We start from the raw sequence: 19058 nt of genomic DNA, 5'->3' as shown, positions 1-19058 counted from the left end.
CGCTTAAGCCCTTATTTTCACTTAAGTCATTCACAATTCACTTAAGCAGATACATATTAGCTTAAGCGAATTAGAGGCCTGTGCATCAGTGCTCTCTATCCCAAATTTGCTTCTTTTAAATAAATTTGCTTGCTTTCGCTTCAAGCCAATAACATTTCGCTTAAGCGATTTTAAAATGGCTTAAGTGATAACCTAGCCTGAAAGTCATGATTCTCTATTCAAAATTCGCTTAGGATTAACTATACTCGCTTGGGCTGAGTAGAGCAATTTTACATTCGCTTAAGTCATGAACTATCACTTAAGCGAGGTTTCAACAACCTCGCTTGGACTCGCTTTGAAGCCCGGATCCCATAATTGTGCCGCTTAAGCTATAAATCACCACTGAAGCGAAAATTCACTTAAATTTACTTAAGTCGGTACGAATGCGCTTAAGCGAACGGTGACAGGAGAGTCATGTTCCCGCCAGAACATGAGAGGATCCGTATCCGACTAGTTTGGGTAAGTTTCTAGATAAGTCTTTGTAGGCGAAAAAATTAACATAAAAAATTAATATTTTTTAAAATAATTATCATTAAGTTTTAGATAAACTAAATAATAAAATATTAAAAATAAATAAAAAAACTATAAGTTAATTTTAACTTGTAAAATGAGTTTGTTTTATTTTACTACATAATTTTTTTATTGTATGTAAGAACTTATAAAGAAGTTTCTCTGATTAAAAAATATAATATAGTCATGTTAATTAAAACGAAAAAAATTATATTTTTATTAAAAAGAACTCACTAAAATTAGTTTTGAACCTACTAAATAAATTAATAAAAATTGTCTTTCTTTCTCTTACATAACCACGTTATATTATTCAACAAAATAAAGGATCCAAATCCATAACAATTAATTTTGTTACAGGTACTAAGAATATTACAAGTTGCTTAGAATTCCAATATTCTATTAAGAAGATGCCAAGCTAAGTTTAATTAACAGTTATCAACCACCTATTCATCGTAATGCCAGAATTAATACATGGATACAAAAAAAAATAACTTATCATGTGTCAAAATATCTAAATTTTTTCCTTTAAGCTAATTTTGAGAAATGAGTGATACCCAATTTTTAAGTAAACAAATCGTAAGTGCAGTATAGTTGGCACGGTTCACCGATTAAAGTTGAAATTTCACCTAAATTTTGTCATTTTTTAATATGATATCAACTAGTTTTTGAAAATGAATTAGCCCTATTTTTCTTATAATATGAAAATGATTATTTATATTACATTACAGTTATAGTAAAATTGCATTTTGATGGAAAAAAAAACAGTATTGGAGATTTGATCCAATTCTAAGCAATATCTCAATATTCCCTTCACATATGAAAATAAAACTCAAACACCTGAAAATGATTGGTCACCTAATTATCCAAAGAAACAGATAGAACTAGCTAAAGCTAGGGTCATTTGCCTATAACTCAGCTGATCATTTCAGAATGAATATGTTGTTCATATTCTGTGATTTTAAGAATTATATCTTACGAATAGTTTATGCTTTTTCCTATAATTTATCTTATATTTGTATTCGGTACTTTCAATATTTCTATTTTTTTATTATTTATTCATCTAAAATCTTTTTATTTAATTTTTCTTGATTAAACGATTTGGAGGTTTGTACTAAATTATTATTTTTTGTATTTGTTTCTATCGTTATTGTTTCAGTTTTCTTTGCTTATATTAAAATTTTAAAATTATAATTTATTTTTAAAATTTTATAATATATCCTACAAATTATATGAAAAAGATCGTAAACTCATCCACAATATTAGTTGGAGAAATTATAAAAACTTTTATAACTTCTGTTATTTTTACATTATCCAGTTTCATTAAAAAATCATGATGACAATTAAACAAGGCAAGTCCATCATGAAAATTACTTTTTAAGGCTGCTACTATTGAATCTTATATTAGGTATAACCTCATCTCTCATAATAATATAAGAACAAGCATATCAACTCTTTTCTTACAATTCGGTTTATCTGTTATTTCAATTAATACTGAATGGAAAAAATAGTATCTTTCTTGTACATATTTTTCTAATAATTCATTTTTCAAAAGTTAGATTTCTTTATTATTTGTTGTTTCTCGTTGTGAATATTGTACCATGTGTATGTATTCTTCTGGTTTTGATTCTTAAAAAAAATCTTGATTTATAAACTTTTGAAAATTTTATTTTTGGTATAAACTAATTATGTAACATGATTTCTATTTGTCATATTGAGAGATTTAGTCTAAACAGATAAGTTCCTATTTTTTTTATTTTGTGTTATTATTTTCATATTAGTCCGGTAGCAACATCAACAATTATTGTCTTTCTCAATCAACAAGCTTTATTCTTACGAAACAAATCACGAATGATGGCAGTTACAAATTTTGTCCCAAGAAAAGATGAAACTCTAGCAAGATGACACTTGTCAAAATGAGAGCATGTTTGTATTCTGTAGCAACAAAATACAAGTAATCATGTGGCATAAAGATCAGTTTTGTCTACTATAGTGACAAAACTACATGATTTATGCACATAGTGTAATCCTACAAAATTTGTAAACTTGCATAATTTATACACATGGCATAATACTACAAGTTTCATCTTTGGCAAGGACACAACTATCACAATTTTGACACGTGGCTTGATTCTACAAATTTTGTATCATGTATAAACATCATTATTTCTGTGATACCCATATTTATCCTCTAGTTAAAGTCATCTAACTACACTCAATTATCTAAAAAAATATTATGTATAAATAGTAAGATTAATTTGTAGAGAATAAATTTGAAAAAATTGAGAGAAATTATCAAGTTAGTATTAACTTTAATATTGTGTTTAAGATTATCTGTTGTTAGTTTTGTAAGCTTATTTTATTTGAATAAGTTTAATTATTACATGCACATAAAATAATTATATTTTTTTAAGGTTTAAATACCTTTTAACTACCACTAAATAGGGTTTACTTTAAAAAACTATCTCATAAATTTTGTTTTTCAATTTTATACCTGACGTTAACCTCTGTCAGTTAAAGGGTGACATGGCTAACTATTTGCCGAGTCACCATCGATCTCTCTCATCTACCTCACTATTAAACCACCACGTCGGGATTTCACATCAGTAATTTTGAATTTAAAAAAAGAAAAAAAAATTAAAAATAGAAATTTAAACACGCAGTGTTAACACTTGGGGAAATGTTGAAGAAGGAAAGCTTAAACCACCATTGGGCAGTTACTGAATTCTTGATCTTCAAGTGAAATATTTCCAAATAGAAAGCAAAAAATCGTTGAACCCCTTATCTGACATTGTAATTTGCTTCTCATCTTCTTCACCTTTGCTGTTTTTCTTTTTTGAAACAAACATCAGCGTTGTTATTTTTTCCTTGTTTCCCAAGCACTGTGATTGTTACCAGAGACGACATTTTGCAAAGTCTATCTTGCGACTCTTTTTGTTGTTCTAGAAAGCGCCGATTCTTGAGCGAAGATTAATACAGAGCATCGTTGTGGACATTGTCGACATTGTTGAAGGTAAGTGTTATTTGATTAGATTATTGTGGGTTAGGATTTTCTTTCGTAAATTTTTACTTTACCTGACATGAATGTTTATTCCTTTTTGTATATAGATGGCTTTCAATGCTATAATTCATCACGGGGATCATTTTGAACTGGACCCCGTGATGCACTATGTTAGGGGCAAAGAGGCTATTCTTGTGAGGAATATTGATATGGATAGGTGGTCATACTTTGAAGCACTTGGGATTTTAAAAGAAGACTTAAGTTACGGAGAGCACCCTATGAGGATATGGTTGAAATTTGGTCCTTCTGACTTCAAGAAAATCAATTGTGAGTGTAGCCCTGGACATGGCTAATTTTGCCATATGTAATAATGTGAAGGAGGCAACGAGGGTATTGTTGGGGACAATTTTTCCAGTAGTGAGGAGGAATCTCTAAACAAAATTCATTTAGATGAAAGTGAGGAGGATAGGGTTGGTGACATGGATGATGGATTTGACAGAGACGTTCCAGAATTTGGGCGAGTAAAAGGTAGAAGGAAGAAGTCATTTGCAAAGAAAGTGAATGAAGATGTTGAGGCTGAGGAGGTAAATATTGCTCAGAGTGTTCATCAACCTAACAAAGTCAATGTCCGTGTAGAAGCTGTCTAGATTTCTGGGGATGAAGATTCTGTTGAAAAGTTGAACCCTAAAAGAGACTTACTAAGTGCGCTTCAGAGTGATGGTCAGTCTAGAAGAAGGGTGGCTGTTGGGGGTGGCGATGCTGATGTTGGGGGTGGTGATGGTGCTATTGGGGTTGGGGATGGTGATGATGATGTTGGGACTGTTGTTGTTGTTGAGAAACCTGGAGGTAAGAAAAAACGAAAAAGAAAAAAGAAGGATGCTAGAAAGAGGCAATAAAAAAGAGTGAATGTTTTTTTGTCAAAGTATTCAAGGTTTACCCAATGCAAATGATTTTTATAAGGCACAAGAAAGTACAAGCAGATGACATTGATCATGGTTATGCAAGTGAAGTGCTACTTAGTGGTGACTCTGAGTAAGATGGTTACAGAAGGAAATATTCCAGATTTAATTCTGATGAATTGAATAAGGATTACAAGTGAAAGTTGGATTTGGAGTTTGGTTCCATCAAGGTTTACACAATGCAGATGATTTTTATAAGGTGCAAGAAAGTACAAGCAAATAACATTGATCATGGTTATGCAAGTGAAGAGCTGCTCAGTGATGACTCTGAGGAAGATGGTTATAGAAGAAAATATTCCAAATTTAATGCTAATGAATTGAATAAGCATTACAAGTGAAAGTTGGATTTGGAGTTTGGTTCCATCAAGGAGTTTAAGGATGCAATTCAAAAGTACAATGTGTTGATTGGAAAGGAAATCAAATTTGATTTGAATGACAAGAGGAGGGCAAGGGAAAAATGTAGGTATTGTATTGAATACTCTATGTATGTTAGTAAGGTCAGTAATTTAGAGACTTATAGGCTGAACACTCTGGTTGGAAAACACACATGTGGAAGGGTCTTCCACAATAAGAGTGTGAAGTCAACTTAGGTTGCGAAGGTTTTGATTAACAAGATGAAGGCCAAGACCACTAACATGACATTAAAGAATATTGTTGGAGGAATTAAATCCAACTATTCCATAGGGATAACACTGTCAAGAGCATTCAGGGCTAAACAAATAGCTAAAAGTGTGATTGATGGTGACTTTGACAAATAGTATGGACTACTGTGGAGATATGTAGCTAAACTTAAACAAAGAAGCGCAGGCAATACCTATGTGATCAAGGTTTTTAGGCCTTCTATGGAGATTTTGCCAAGGTTTGGGAGTTTCTACATGTGCCTTGAATGTCCAAAATTAGCCTTTAAGAAGGCATGTCAGCCATTGATAGGGGTGGATAAATGTCACTTAAAAAACAAATTTGGTGGCCAACTTTTGATTTTTGTTGGGAGAGACCCAAATGATCAATACCTTCTTTTGGCTTTTACTGTGGTGGAGACTGAGACAAAGGATACTTGGAAATGGTTTTTGAATTTGCTCTTAGAAGATATTGGCTCCATTGAGGAAAATAAGTGGGTCTTTAATTATGAGTGACCAACAAAAGGTAAATATCCATTTTCAGATGTTGGTTCGTTTTGAGATGTTGGTTCGTTTCCATTCAATATTTTTGCTGAGTTTCTAGTTCATTTTTTACAGGGCTTGATGCAAATGTTTGAAGAATTTTATGTTCCTGTTGAGCATAGATTCTGTTTGAGGCACTTATACAACAATTTTATAAAGAATTTTGGAGGAGGACTACAACTAAGAGATCTCATGATGGGTGCTGCCAAAGCAACATATGAATAGCTTTGGAGGGCTTACATGCAGCAGATCAGAGATTTAAACGAGACTGCCTACTGGTGGCTATTTAATCTAGATAGGAGAGCATAGTGTAAGCATAAATTTTCAAGTTAACCAAAATGTGATATATTAATGAATAATCTGAGTGAAGCATTTAACAACACAATTCTGATTGCAAGGGATAAACCAATTATTACAATGTTTGAGTGGATAAGGATCTATTTGATTAATAGGGTTTCTAACCTTAGAGAGAAAGTTAGTGCAAACAGGGGATAGATTATGCCTAAGCCTTTAAAACGACAGGATAAGGAGGTTGAAAAGTCAAGGAATTGGGTAGCAAGTTGGGGAGGGCATGAAGACTTTGAAGTGACCTATTTACATTCTAGTGAGAAGTTTATAATATATGTCAATAAGAACTATTGTAGTTGTAATTTCTAGGATCTAGTGGGCATTCCATGCAGGCATGTTGTGGCTGCCCTATTGAAAAGTCAGGGAATTAGGTAGCAAGTTGGGGATGGCATGGAGACTTTGAAGTGACCTATTTACATTCTAGTGAGAAGTTTATAATAGATATCAATAAGAACTATTGTAGTTGTAATTTCTGGGATCTAGTGGGCGTTCCATGCAGGCATGTTGTGGCTGTCCTGTAATTCAAAAAATTGGACTTGATGAACTATATTAATGACCATTATTTTTGAGATACTTATGTCATGTGTTATGCACACAAGATTTCCACCACAAATGGCTAGGACATGTGGCCTGAAACTGAATTTGATGAGATCCTACCCTTTAAAAATAAAAAAGGTCCTACAAGTCCTAAAAAATTGAGAAGAAGGGAATCTAATGAGATTAATCCAAATCTGACAAGATTGACAAGAGATATTGGTAAGTATAAGTGTAAAAGATGTGGTGTATAGGGTCATAACACAAGAACATGTCCACAACCAGCACGACCATAACCAACACACACGAAAACAGCTGAGGCAAATGTTGAAAGCTCATTACCTTTTCCACCTGTAGCAGCAGATGCATAACCATTTTTACTAGTTCAAAAAATGGTATATGTATTAGCCTCATCATTTCATGGCTTTAGTAAAATTGCTAATGATTTACCTTTACAGCCAAAAATGGTGCCAACAAGACCACGTATGGGACTAACCACAAGATCTAGTGCAAGAGCACATGGAACATCTACTACTGTAGAGATGAATGAAGCCATTGCTGCAGATCTGAATGAAGGGCCACCTTTATCAACTCCACCAAGTCAACCAACTAGATCTGAATGAAGACTGTGTTTTTTGGCAACCATTTTGGAAGGGGAATAATACTCTATGCTATATTGTATTGGGAATAATGTAACTTTATTTTAAACAATGTGCAACAGCTTACTTTAAGTTAGTATTCATGTGAATGGGAACCCATTTATAGACCACTTTTTGTACCTTTTGATTACATTAAACAATGTGCAACATGCGCACCTTTTGGGATCACTGTTCTGTATGTTGATGTCTTATTTTCACACATTTTCTAATTTGTTACTCATTACAAAATAAGGTAGTTATTTACCAAATTTAGAAATTTAAGGTAGTAATATGAAAAAATTGAATTATAGAGGTAATTAAACAAAAATGATTCATATTTATAAGTACTATTATGCAACACTCAATTTATAGAGGTAGTTAACAAGTAATCACAACAGTACATTGATTGTGAATTGTTATCAAATCATGATCAGTTTTTATAGTGAATACAACAAAATTCAACAAACTAAACAGAATAAAAAATACAGTGAACAAAGTCATAAGCATAAATCTTCTATCATTGAATTCATTCAACTATATTCAAAGCAACTTTCACTTCATTAAATTACAAACTGTCAACATTTAAAATTTTCCTACCAACAACAATCATTGCTACTACAATGCTCACAATGGTAATGAAAAACCAAAGCACAATCACTAAACATCCTAAAATCTTTACCCTATTCCTCTCAACAATAATCTTCTTCTTGTCAAATATTTTAAGGTTCATTAATGCAAGTTGTTGATGGAGATCATGACATTCTTACTAAAGTCTCACCATCCCTTCTTTGGTTTTTCCCTTTTTCTCCTTAGTTGCTTTTTCAACCTTCATTAAATCATAGATCATTGCCTTCAATTCTTGAATTGTATAGATTTCTTTTGACATAATAGACTCATTGTCCCCATCTACAGGATCTTTAACCCAACGAAAATAATTGCAAGAATTAGGTTCCTGTAAACCAAATACAAACAATTTTGTAAACACAATTACAAATCCAGAACAAATACAACCAGTTGAACTTACATTCCAACCAGAGCATCTCCAAAACCTCTACCTAGATTATCCTTGCTCTGTGAGGTCAAAATTATAGCAGGCTTCTTACATTTGCAAGTTACAGCTCGTGCAGAAGATAAGTACGATGAACCATTCACACTACTCATTTCTTCAAGACGAAGAATCAAAACAGAACCCGAGATGGACAATGACAACACACGATAGAGAAGCCTAACCTTCTTTTTCCTTTTTTACTTCTTCTTCTTTTTGAGTTCGTCTTCAGCATCTTTGTTCCATGCTTCTTCTTCAATTAGGGTTTTAGATTTGACCCTCTTTCCCTCACATCACCTAAAACGCAACGTTTAGGTTAAAATTTAAAAATACTTATGTGGAATCCTGACGTGGTGATTTAATGGTGAGATAGATGATAAAGATCAACGATGATGTGGCAAACTAATAGTCACGTCACAATTTAACTGACAGAGGTTAACATCAGGTATAAAATGAAAAAAAAAATTCTGAGGTAGTTTTTTGAAATAAACCCTATTTGGAGGTAGTTAAAAGGTATTTAAACCTTTTTTTAATTAGCTAATATAAAATATTTTGAAAATTAATATGTTAAGAGAATTTGTATATTAATTTTTTGTTCAATTTTAATACATTAAAAAGATGAAAAATGAATTGAAATGTTATTATATTTTTAGTTATTATTAAATTAACTTATATTTGAAATAAGTAAAAAGTGAATATAGTGTGTTTGTATTGGCTAAATTATCACATTTAATTTGTACCATATTAGTTAAATAAATTAGAAATGATAAATATTATTTTTTAGAATTTTCTTTTTTACAAATGTAGGATGAGTGTTATTGTTGTTATTTTATATTGGAATGGAAGAATATTTTTAGGAAATAAAGGTATGACATTTAAAGGCAAGAAAAAAAATGATAAAGATAAGAAGCAGGTATAAGTTTTCAAGTTTTGAAAAGAAAGATTTATGAAAAGTTGAATCTTTCATAATCTACATTATATCTAGATTAATTCATGTCTTTTTATTGATTCAAGTGGTAGACAATACATGATCCATTGAATATATGTGATAATAAAGATATTGATTACATGATTAATGCATATCAACAACAAAGTATTACAATCATTCTTTGAGTTATATCTGGATGTTGCAGTTGGTGAGAGTTCAAGAGTTGTCTCACATATATCTGACTTAAATTTATCAATGTCATCACCTAATAATTTAGAAATGTTGAATATACAAGTTACAAGAGGTACAAATACGTTTACTATATAAATTTAAATTTAAATTCTTTGTTATGAGAGCACATATTTACTAAATTATTATAATTTGAAAGAAGTAAAGATCAATATGAATATGAAAATGAGGAGATCGATACAAACAATGAGAATATTGATGAAGGACATATTTCATTAGACAGATAGTATTATACTAATTTAGATGGTGATTTTAGTTCAAAATTAAATTTACCACAATAAAGTATTACAGATATTGTTAATGATTGGTATATTTTTGAAATTAGTAATTATGAATTATAAATATTAATAAGGTTTTTAATGCAGGGGAGGGTGAAATTCCTTTTTAGAATGTAAGACCTACAAATATATTAATTAGGAACACCTAAGTCAAGAAATAAAAGTAAAAAATTTAAATGAGTCAATTTCATAAGTTCAAAGAGATTCTTTATATATATTGGCTTATTATTGACTCTAAAGAGAAACTTAAAAATGTATTAAAATAGCGTGTTATGAAAATACATTAGAATTATTTTGTGATTGAGTCAAAATCAACAAAGTTGCATGTGAAGTATTTGAACCATAATAATGGTTGTCCATGGAGAGTAAGAGTGTCATTGCTTAAAAATTTAACTAATGGTAAAATAACAAGGTGGGGGTGGTAAACAAACATATGTTTTATTCGTAGGCAAGTGTACCTATTAAAAAGTAATAAAGGATTTTTGAATTAAGAGTTTTTAAGTTATCGTCCCACAAAAATTATTTTCAAGTACCAGAAATAACTTAACTTGATTATTTAAATGTAACGGGATTGTAACGGATAAAAAATAGAACTTAATTTTAACAATAAATTAAAAGAACAGTAATAGAATGTATGAGAAAGATCAAATGAGACGAACTTAGGACTTATGGGTTCACCTACTATACTTCTTTATGTTCTAATTAATTTAATCCTAATATTGGTATTCAAATATTCGACAACCACTCATAATTAGTTCTATTAACATCCAATGATTATGCAATGTCAATATTCTTTTCCCTAAGCAAACACTCCCAATAATCATGCAAGGTAATTGGTCGAGAAAACATGAATATCCTATGAGTTTGTTAATTTAATAACAGCTGAAAGAAAGGAATTAAGTGTGTTAACCTAGCCCCTTATCTTGTTTTATCCTATAATTCTGTTAATTACACATGGTACAATCGCCTACAATGCAACTAACTATGGGATGCTAAGGGTGATCAAATCTTAACATACACAATATAATCCAATAAAATAAAACCAAACATTAAAGAAAAAATTAATACCAACATTAAAGTCAAAATCACATAAAGGTTGTAGTAGGATCCGTCATAGCCCTAGCTATGAATTTAATTACTCATAACAAAATAAACTACAAAGAACGTGATAAATAAATTCATAACCACAAAGGAAAACTCAAACAAAAGAAACCCAGAAAGGTAGAAGACGAAGAGAGTTCTCGTTCTCTAAATGGGCGCTCAATCACTTGCTTGGACTCAAGGTGAAGCTCGTCGTCCTTGGCAATGGTCTCCAATAACTCTCAAAGATGAGTTTGGGTAGAACTAAGAAAGGGAAGAAGGTGTGTAGAAAAGTGAAAATATCAAGTGTGGAGCATAAGACCTATTTATATAGATTGTGCCTTAAGTTTTCAATTGGTTGAGCTCTATCTTTTCAAATCAGTTTTATCCACAATCATAATCTTAACTGAAAACTGCTTCAAATCTTTATCTATGCTTAAATTTTAAATTCAAAATTCAAACTCATATTCATATAGCCTAACAAGGACTAAAAGTATCTAATTTTTCTCCAGAATATCTCTATAATGCACTAATAACAACTTCCAGCTAAACTGCAACAATTAATAACATAATTAGTGTATGTATATAAAATAAGGTTCAAGTGTATAAATATAAGTCATAAAATATATCAAAATATGAACTTATCAATGTCAATCCTACAATATTGAGACAATCAAAAACTTGATTTAAGAAAAGGATGACTACTAAGTTTGGATATAAAATTTAATACAAAAAAGCTTAGAAAGAAAAACAAGAGGCAATTGTAAGTGTATTTGGTGACTTAGAAGAATTATATGCTACATTGTCAAAATAGTTAGAGTACATGCAATCACATGTTGTTGATTATGTTTATAAGATTAACACGAAAGATTATGTTGTTGGAGTTTAAGTGGACAACAAATTTAAAATGTTTGAACGATTGCTTAATTTGGTGCTTCAATCAATGTAGTAAGGAATCTTTCAACTTTTGCAAATTAGTCATTTAGGTAGATTGTACGTTCTTGTATGACAAGTATCATCACATATTGTTGATTGCAACAATACAAGATGAGAATAATTGTATTCTTCAGTTAGCTTTAATCATAGTTGAAGAAAAAATTCTGTCAGTATGAGAATGATTTTTGGTACATTACTACAAAGATAAGAATATATTTAATATCTTATCAACATCAAAATATTAAAAGTGTTGTTTCAAATTCACACACATTTAAGGGAATTCTCCAAATGCTTATCATATTTATTGCATTTGTCATATTAGAAACAATTTTAATCACAAGTTTAAGAACATTAACTTGAAGAAAGATCTTACAAAATTAAATAATTATTTTAGAAATGTCTTCCTTTCATGTAATGTTTACTTTTACTATTAACATAGTACAAATGTATATTCCAGCATATACACCTTCAAAAGTTCTTTTTAAAGATAAATTAAGAAGATTTCACAATGAGTCACCAAAAATAGAAAGATAGATCAATAACATATCAAAAGAAAAATTGACAAAAGTTACAATGACGAAAGGCATTGTTATGGACATATGACCATAAATTTGTTCAAAGCTGTCAACAAAGTTTTGGAAAGGTCCAGGAACCTACCTATAACGGTTTTGATAAAATCACTTATTCATAGATGGTTGAATATTTTGTCAAGCATGGAGAGGAAGCAATGGGTGACCTTAACAATGGAACAAGGTTTTGGCATTTTATGGTACAAATGCAAAAAACTTAAGAGAAAGCTTCTTCACATCAAGCTTATTAATGAACTAGATTTGAAGTTGAAGATACATTTAATCCAATGACAAAAAAGGGTGGTAACAAATGGACTATGATATTAGGTAGAAGATATTGTAAACGTGGGAGATTTCTAGCATATTGATTTCCATGCTTACATGCTATCCTTGCTTGTGTAGTTGTAAGCATTGATTTTTTACAATACTATATCCAGGAAAATGAAAGTAAGATTCTTACAACATATGAGTGGAAGTTAATTCCTAATGAAGAAAGAACAAGGGCTAAGAGAAGACTAAAATCAATTCATACTATTAATTAAATAGATTAGGTTGAGTCATAGTCTAGGCAAAGATGTAAAATTTGTCAATAGAATGGTTGTAATATACCTCAATATCCCCCAACAAAATCCAAATGAGTAATGTGTACATCTTTTATAAGATTGTGTCATAACGAATGACACATGTATTTAAGTTGGATTATACAATTTTAAATATTGATAATTCAAATTGTATGTTATCACCAACAATGGTACCTTGAATATAATATGTATAACATTTAAAAAATAATAATTTTGACCACTACAATCAACAAAAAGTATAAAATATGATATAATATAAATACACAGTCAACATAAAGTATCAAATATAACATTGCAAAACATGACCACTAGTTAATCTCAACAATGGTCCTTTTGATACTCTTGATATGGCACCAAAATGCACTCCCTAAGTCGATCTCTTGTTCCACAATGGATTTTGATGCACTTCTAGAGGTGGAACATATAAAACGACTCCAAAGTCAACATTCAAATCAATGTCAAGCATAAATGTTATATCATATGTTATTACACCCCAAAATACAGTCCAATGTGCTAGGTGTAAACATAAATACATCGAAGGTGAGGTCATCAATAAAGTTGAGCGTGGAATATACTCTTTGTATTGCTAAATGGTGATCAATCAGCTTGTGAGGGGTGCTGGGTGACCTATAATGAGTGGAAATATATAGGTGGTTTGCTATGTAATGAATGGAAAGAAAATTGTGATAGTACGTAAAATACTTCACGCTCACACAATGAAAAAATAGACCAACTATTATCTTTTACTATTTTAATTTGTAATTTAAGTATGACTAATATTTATTACAATAATTTTTAGTCTAAATAACAATATTCTAAATATAAACATAAATTAAAATCACAAATAATTTTATATAATAAATATATATGTTTAATTCAAATGATTTTTTACAACATAATTACTAAAAATCCATTCATTTGTATAACATTTATACAACATTAAAATATAAATAAAATCAATTCAAATCCACAAATAATTAAAATACTCCATGAACATGAATTATAACTATAATTATAATTATCTTTTATAATCTATTAAACATTATTATCATATTATTATTTAATTGTATAATAAAAATAATATAGCACTAATACATTACTTATTAACTTTACTTCCAATATTATACACGCTATATAAATCAACATTATTTACTAATGAATTAGCTAAAATAATTATATTTTGTAATGCATATTTACTTATAATTTAAAACATTCCTTTTTTTACCATTACTAATTTTAAGTATTACTAATTCTTAATTTTATTATTATATTCCTAAGATTATTAACAATATTTATTAAAAATAAAAGTTAAATATAAAAATATATATAATCAATATTTATGTTTATTTAATATATTTATCTATGTTAATTTATTACAATTATCATCAATTTTTCTATCTACAACATTGTTATCATTAAAATAAAAAAAATATTAAAACATACAAATAATAAGACAAACTCACAATTTATTTTAATATAAGCACATATATAAGTAACATTAAGTTGTAAAACAATTATTACAAATACACTCTTTTACTATTTTAATTTGTAATTTAAGTATCTATAATATTTATTTTAATCATTTCATACCTAAAACTATTAACAATTATCTAAATATAAACATAAAAAATAAAAATTATATTTAATTTTGTAAATACCAGTATGAATTTAAATAAATAATAATTATATTTATTCAATTTATAAAATGAAATAATTTAAAACAAAATTTGGATAGCAAAACAGTGGGGGTGATAGCAGCAACAGAGAGATAAATTAGGCCGCCAGCAGGGACACATATAGACACTGGCAGCCACAACACAAGCAACCGCCCACACTGAGATGCGACTGTTGATGGCTAAAATACACTTCCAACAAAATTGAAAGTTTTGTAATTTTATCTTCTATCGGAACAGAATTTATAAAAAAAAAAAATTAAAGTTTTATACCACTTGTAAGTCTCGAGTATCGTTTATTGTACTTGAATCATTCAAATATGGAATTGATTTTATTTGATTTAGCAAACAACTCTCACTTCTAAAATCAAAGTCATTAACATGATTTTAAAATTGTCAATGAATTCAATCAATATAACTCCGAAATTGTCATTAAGCAGCTTTAACACCATAATATGTCATCAATCACTTTAAAAAATTAACAGCTGATAAAAACGATTAACAAAAGAATCAATTGATACATAAAAAAAAATGAATATATTGAAATAACAGTTAAAATGGATTTAAATTCATATCCGCAAAGACTCAAATTTTACTGGGTAAATGTGCATTTTTTCGCTTCTTGTAATGTATTCCTACTTCAAAAAAATCCTCTCATTCCCCAACAGTGCTTGCAACTAATTAAGCTCCCAGAAATAAATTTATAAATAATGTAATGTAATCGTGTTAAAAATAATATATAATTTTTATCAAATAAAATTCAGTAAAAAACTGAAATAACTCTTCATCAGTTGATCAACATGGTCGGCGATAAAAATTCATCTTAATTAGTTGCAAGTCTTGTCTTGTAAAATAAAATTCATAAAAATTAAAAATATTTTTCTTGTTAATATGAATATATCATGTTAGCCCACAACTCTATTGGATCCAAATTTTGTAGAAATACAGACAAATAAGTTAAAACTTAATTTCTCAAGCTATGCATCAATACTGAGGCTTAGATATATTTCAGATTTCATCACAGATCTTTCCAAACATTAAAGTTTGGTATTTTGAGGCATTATAATTGTCACCACACTTCAATACAGAGATAAGTTAATTAAAAATATTACTTAATCTGATAAACTTATTTGGAAACTAATATATGACATAATGAAATTTTTTTAATCAACTAATATGATAATTTGTCAAAATTTCGTCGGAATTTTTTTTATTGTGTTTTCATTATCTCAAAATATAACAATCTGTTAAAATTAATTTATAATTCAACCAAAATCAATCAAACTCCAACATATTATAGTATAGAAAATAAAACATCTAATACATATTTAAAGTAAAGAGTTTAACTACTAAATAGTTGTATAATATCCAAAACATAACAAAATAAAAAGAAAAGTGTTAGGCCATTGAAACATTAGGAGCCTATCAATAAAGATTCTATTGGGATGGATTGATGTTTCTCAATAACATGTTAATTGATGATTTATAAATATTATAATTAAATAGGAAGTAAGTCACACAACCTCAATGAAGACATAATAAACATATGAACAATGAACAACAAAAGAAAACAAATATCGCATGAGTACTTTGCATTTATAGAACTTACTTAAACATAATATTTTTAAAAGAAATTTATTATGGTTGTCACGACCCTGTTTTCTAAAGGATCAATGACATCCTGCATTATTATTTCTAATTTAATTACCTACTTATGAGATAATAAATGCATAGGATAGGGAATATAATATTTTTTTATAGAAATTGAACTTCAACATCTTAATCAATAAAATAACAAAGCTCTGAGGGCATTTTCATATAATCCAAATATTTACAAAAGCTTATATATATTTACAACAGATACTCTATGAGGAGCTCAAAATACAAGTTTTTGAAAAATAATTACATCATTGAAGATTGTACCTAAATAGTCTAGACTCACTACTACGACCTAAACTAACAAAATAAATAAAGCTACAATATCTACAAAGCACTTGACTCCAAACCTTCCTCAGCCAGACCTTCCAACATGAGAAGTGGCTACAGTACCTGTCACATCTACTCACGTATCACAGTATGATCATTGCAAAATACACACACACACCAACATAGACAGAATGATAAGGGTGAGCTTATGAATTAACAATCACAACTATAGAAGTAAAATGTAGATATAATCATTTATACAGCTCATTATCTCAACATTTCTAGCACTTAGCACAACAATGCAACTCATCCTAATGCAAGATGTAACAACTTAGTTCAAACTGGTTTTACAGTCTTACGAATCCAGAAGGAACCTACAATTCTATGGTCTAGGAGTGACCCATCCCAGTATTTGGATTCAGATATATAGCATAGTATAGCTCAGCATGTTATGTGATCGATACATCCCTACCCTATCTAAATATGCAGCCACAATCATGTATTTAACAGCTCAACTATGTCTAGCAACGCACATACATATACAGCGACAAATAAACATTCATATCAGCATTCATTCATTCATTTTGGCACATAGGATTCACACTATATTTTAAATACTCTACTGTCCCTATTAAATATTTCAGCCTACATGCCTCAGCATAACCATCCTACTTTCACAGTCAATCACATAGCTACTTGGTATTCTACCTTAGGGTTTGTCCCTACATCAACTGAATCTCAGATAAAATGAACTTATACACATAAAGGTCTTAGCATTTAGTGAACGAAAGGCTAGCTTAGGTAAGCTCCCCTTACCTAGAACGAGATTTCCTTAGATCAAAACTTTGGTAAGTTTCCAAGAGAGAATAACGCTCAAGGTCCTCAGGTCTTCCTATTACCACGAAATAGAGACCAATGAGAAAGGAAATCAAGAAAAGAGGGATGAAACAGGGAAACCAAACCCTAAAACTCACCTAAATTCGCACTATGTAGAGGTTCTCACTTAGATCTAGGAGAAGCTTCGCCTTAAGAGGGTTTTCTTTGAGTGAAGAAGGCGAGAGAATGGATGGAAAGTGAGAGGAAATAGTGGTTTGGTGAGAATCTTCGCTACAGCGAGAATTTTCTTACTGTAGTGAGAACCTCCTCACTACAACGAGGCTTTCTCGCTACAACGAAAAGACTCCAAAATGCCTTGTTCTGGATGACTCGTTCTTGCTATAGGAGAGATATCTCACTATAGCGAGATATCCTGCAACTCAACATCAACTAAAACGCTCTAACGTACACACAACATGCATCAAACCTTTACACATCAACCACACTGATAAATGCTTTCTATACTTGATCATACATTGTAATTCATGAATGATAATTGAGAGTTTTAAGCTATTCATTGCCAAAATTTACTATTATTAATTTCATTTTATTTATATTTCAGGAAAAAGGATCAAGAAGTGAAAGCTTTAAAAGATATTGGGAATTAAAACACACAAAGAACTAGAGATATACATGGCCAAGTACATGCCCGTGTATATAAGCGTGTATCTCACTGGTCGCGTCAATTGAAGTGTATCATCAAAACCAGAGATGTACACGGCCAAAGTACATGGCCGTGTACTTGGGCGTGTACTTTTAACATGCGTCAGAATTTAAATTTTTGCGAGAAGATGAGCCCTTGGGCGACTCATATAAAAGGAAACTTGACACAGAAACCTAGAGGAGACAGTTTTGAAGGGAAGAAAGACTCAGAGACGGCTGGAGGATGGGATCAAGCATTTTATTTCATCTCTTTTGTAATTTTAGTTTGAAGATGTTTAGGTTCTAATTTTCCTTTGAGTATCTAGACGTAATGAATCCTAATTGACCAAATTTTTTGGAATTCTTGTAATGCTATTTCATGTTCTTTTCTCTTGGGTTTAATTGAGTAGTATCAATTATCTTCCATCTTGTTTTCTTGTTTGAATTTTAGTAAAATTCCTGCATGAAATTAACATTGCTCAATTAAAAGGACTTGAATGTATTTTTAGAGCTAGAAAGACGTGAGTTTTCTGTATTAGAATTAACACTAATTATGGAATTCATAATGAACTTAATGCAATCTAGGGGTATTAATTAAGGAAGAGATTTTGATTGATCAACCGAGGGTTAGGAATCATTATCCTTGAGAAAGGTATTGATTTAATTTAGAATTTCCTGCAGCAATAAGGGTTTGGAACTAAGTAGTTGAAGAAGAATTTCAGTTATTTGGACACTTAGGAGGATTTACAGTCTAGATACTTGCCTATTTCTCTTAAATACCTTTAGCCATAATTTTCTATAATTTATTTTTATAAAAATATTTGTTCCTTTTAATTTATTATTCTTTTACTTTTAGCAATTTTATCAACAAAATTTATTTTTTATATCTATTAACAATTACGTAATTAAGGAAGAATTTCTTAATAACAGTCCCTGTGGATACGACACTTGGTACTTAAATTTTTATAATATTACTCTGACAACGGGTACATTTGCCCAATAATCAGTTTTTACACATCAAGTTTTTGCGCCGTTGCTGGGGACTAATTATTTAAGATTTCTTTGATTACGTTTTTACTAATTTTCTTT

General features: G+C 30.0%; 1 protein-coding gene across 1 annotated transcript in view; it reads right to left on the bottom strand.

The window, feature by feature from the left end:
* The window catches only part of LOC113863181 (abrin-a-like), a 30023-nt gene that overhangs the window by 3062 nt on the left and 7903 nt on the right, over positions 1-19058 (bottom strand). Inside the window, 1 exon segment of the mRNA XM_027496653.1 lies at positions 2762-2769. The gene's annotated coding sequence lies outside the window, so the exon portion shown is untranslated.

Source organism: Abrus precatorius, unplaced genomic scaffold (genome assembly GCF_003935025.1).
Source record: "Abrus precatorius isolate BTA unplaced genomic scaffold, Abrus_2018 Scaffold3, whole genome shotgun sequence".
Classification (NCBI taxonomy): Eukaryota; Viridiplantae; Streptophyta; class Magnoliopsida; order Fabales; family Fabaceae; genus Abrus; species Abrus precatorius.
Note: the sequence above shows the minus strand (reverse complement) of the source record. Positions and strands in the feature narration are given on the sequence as shown.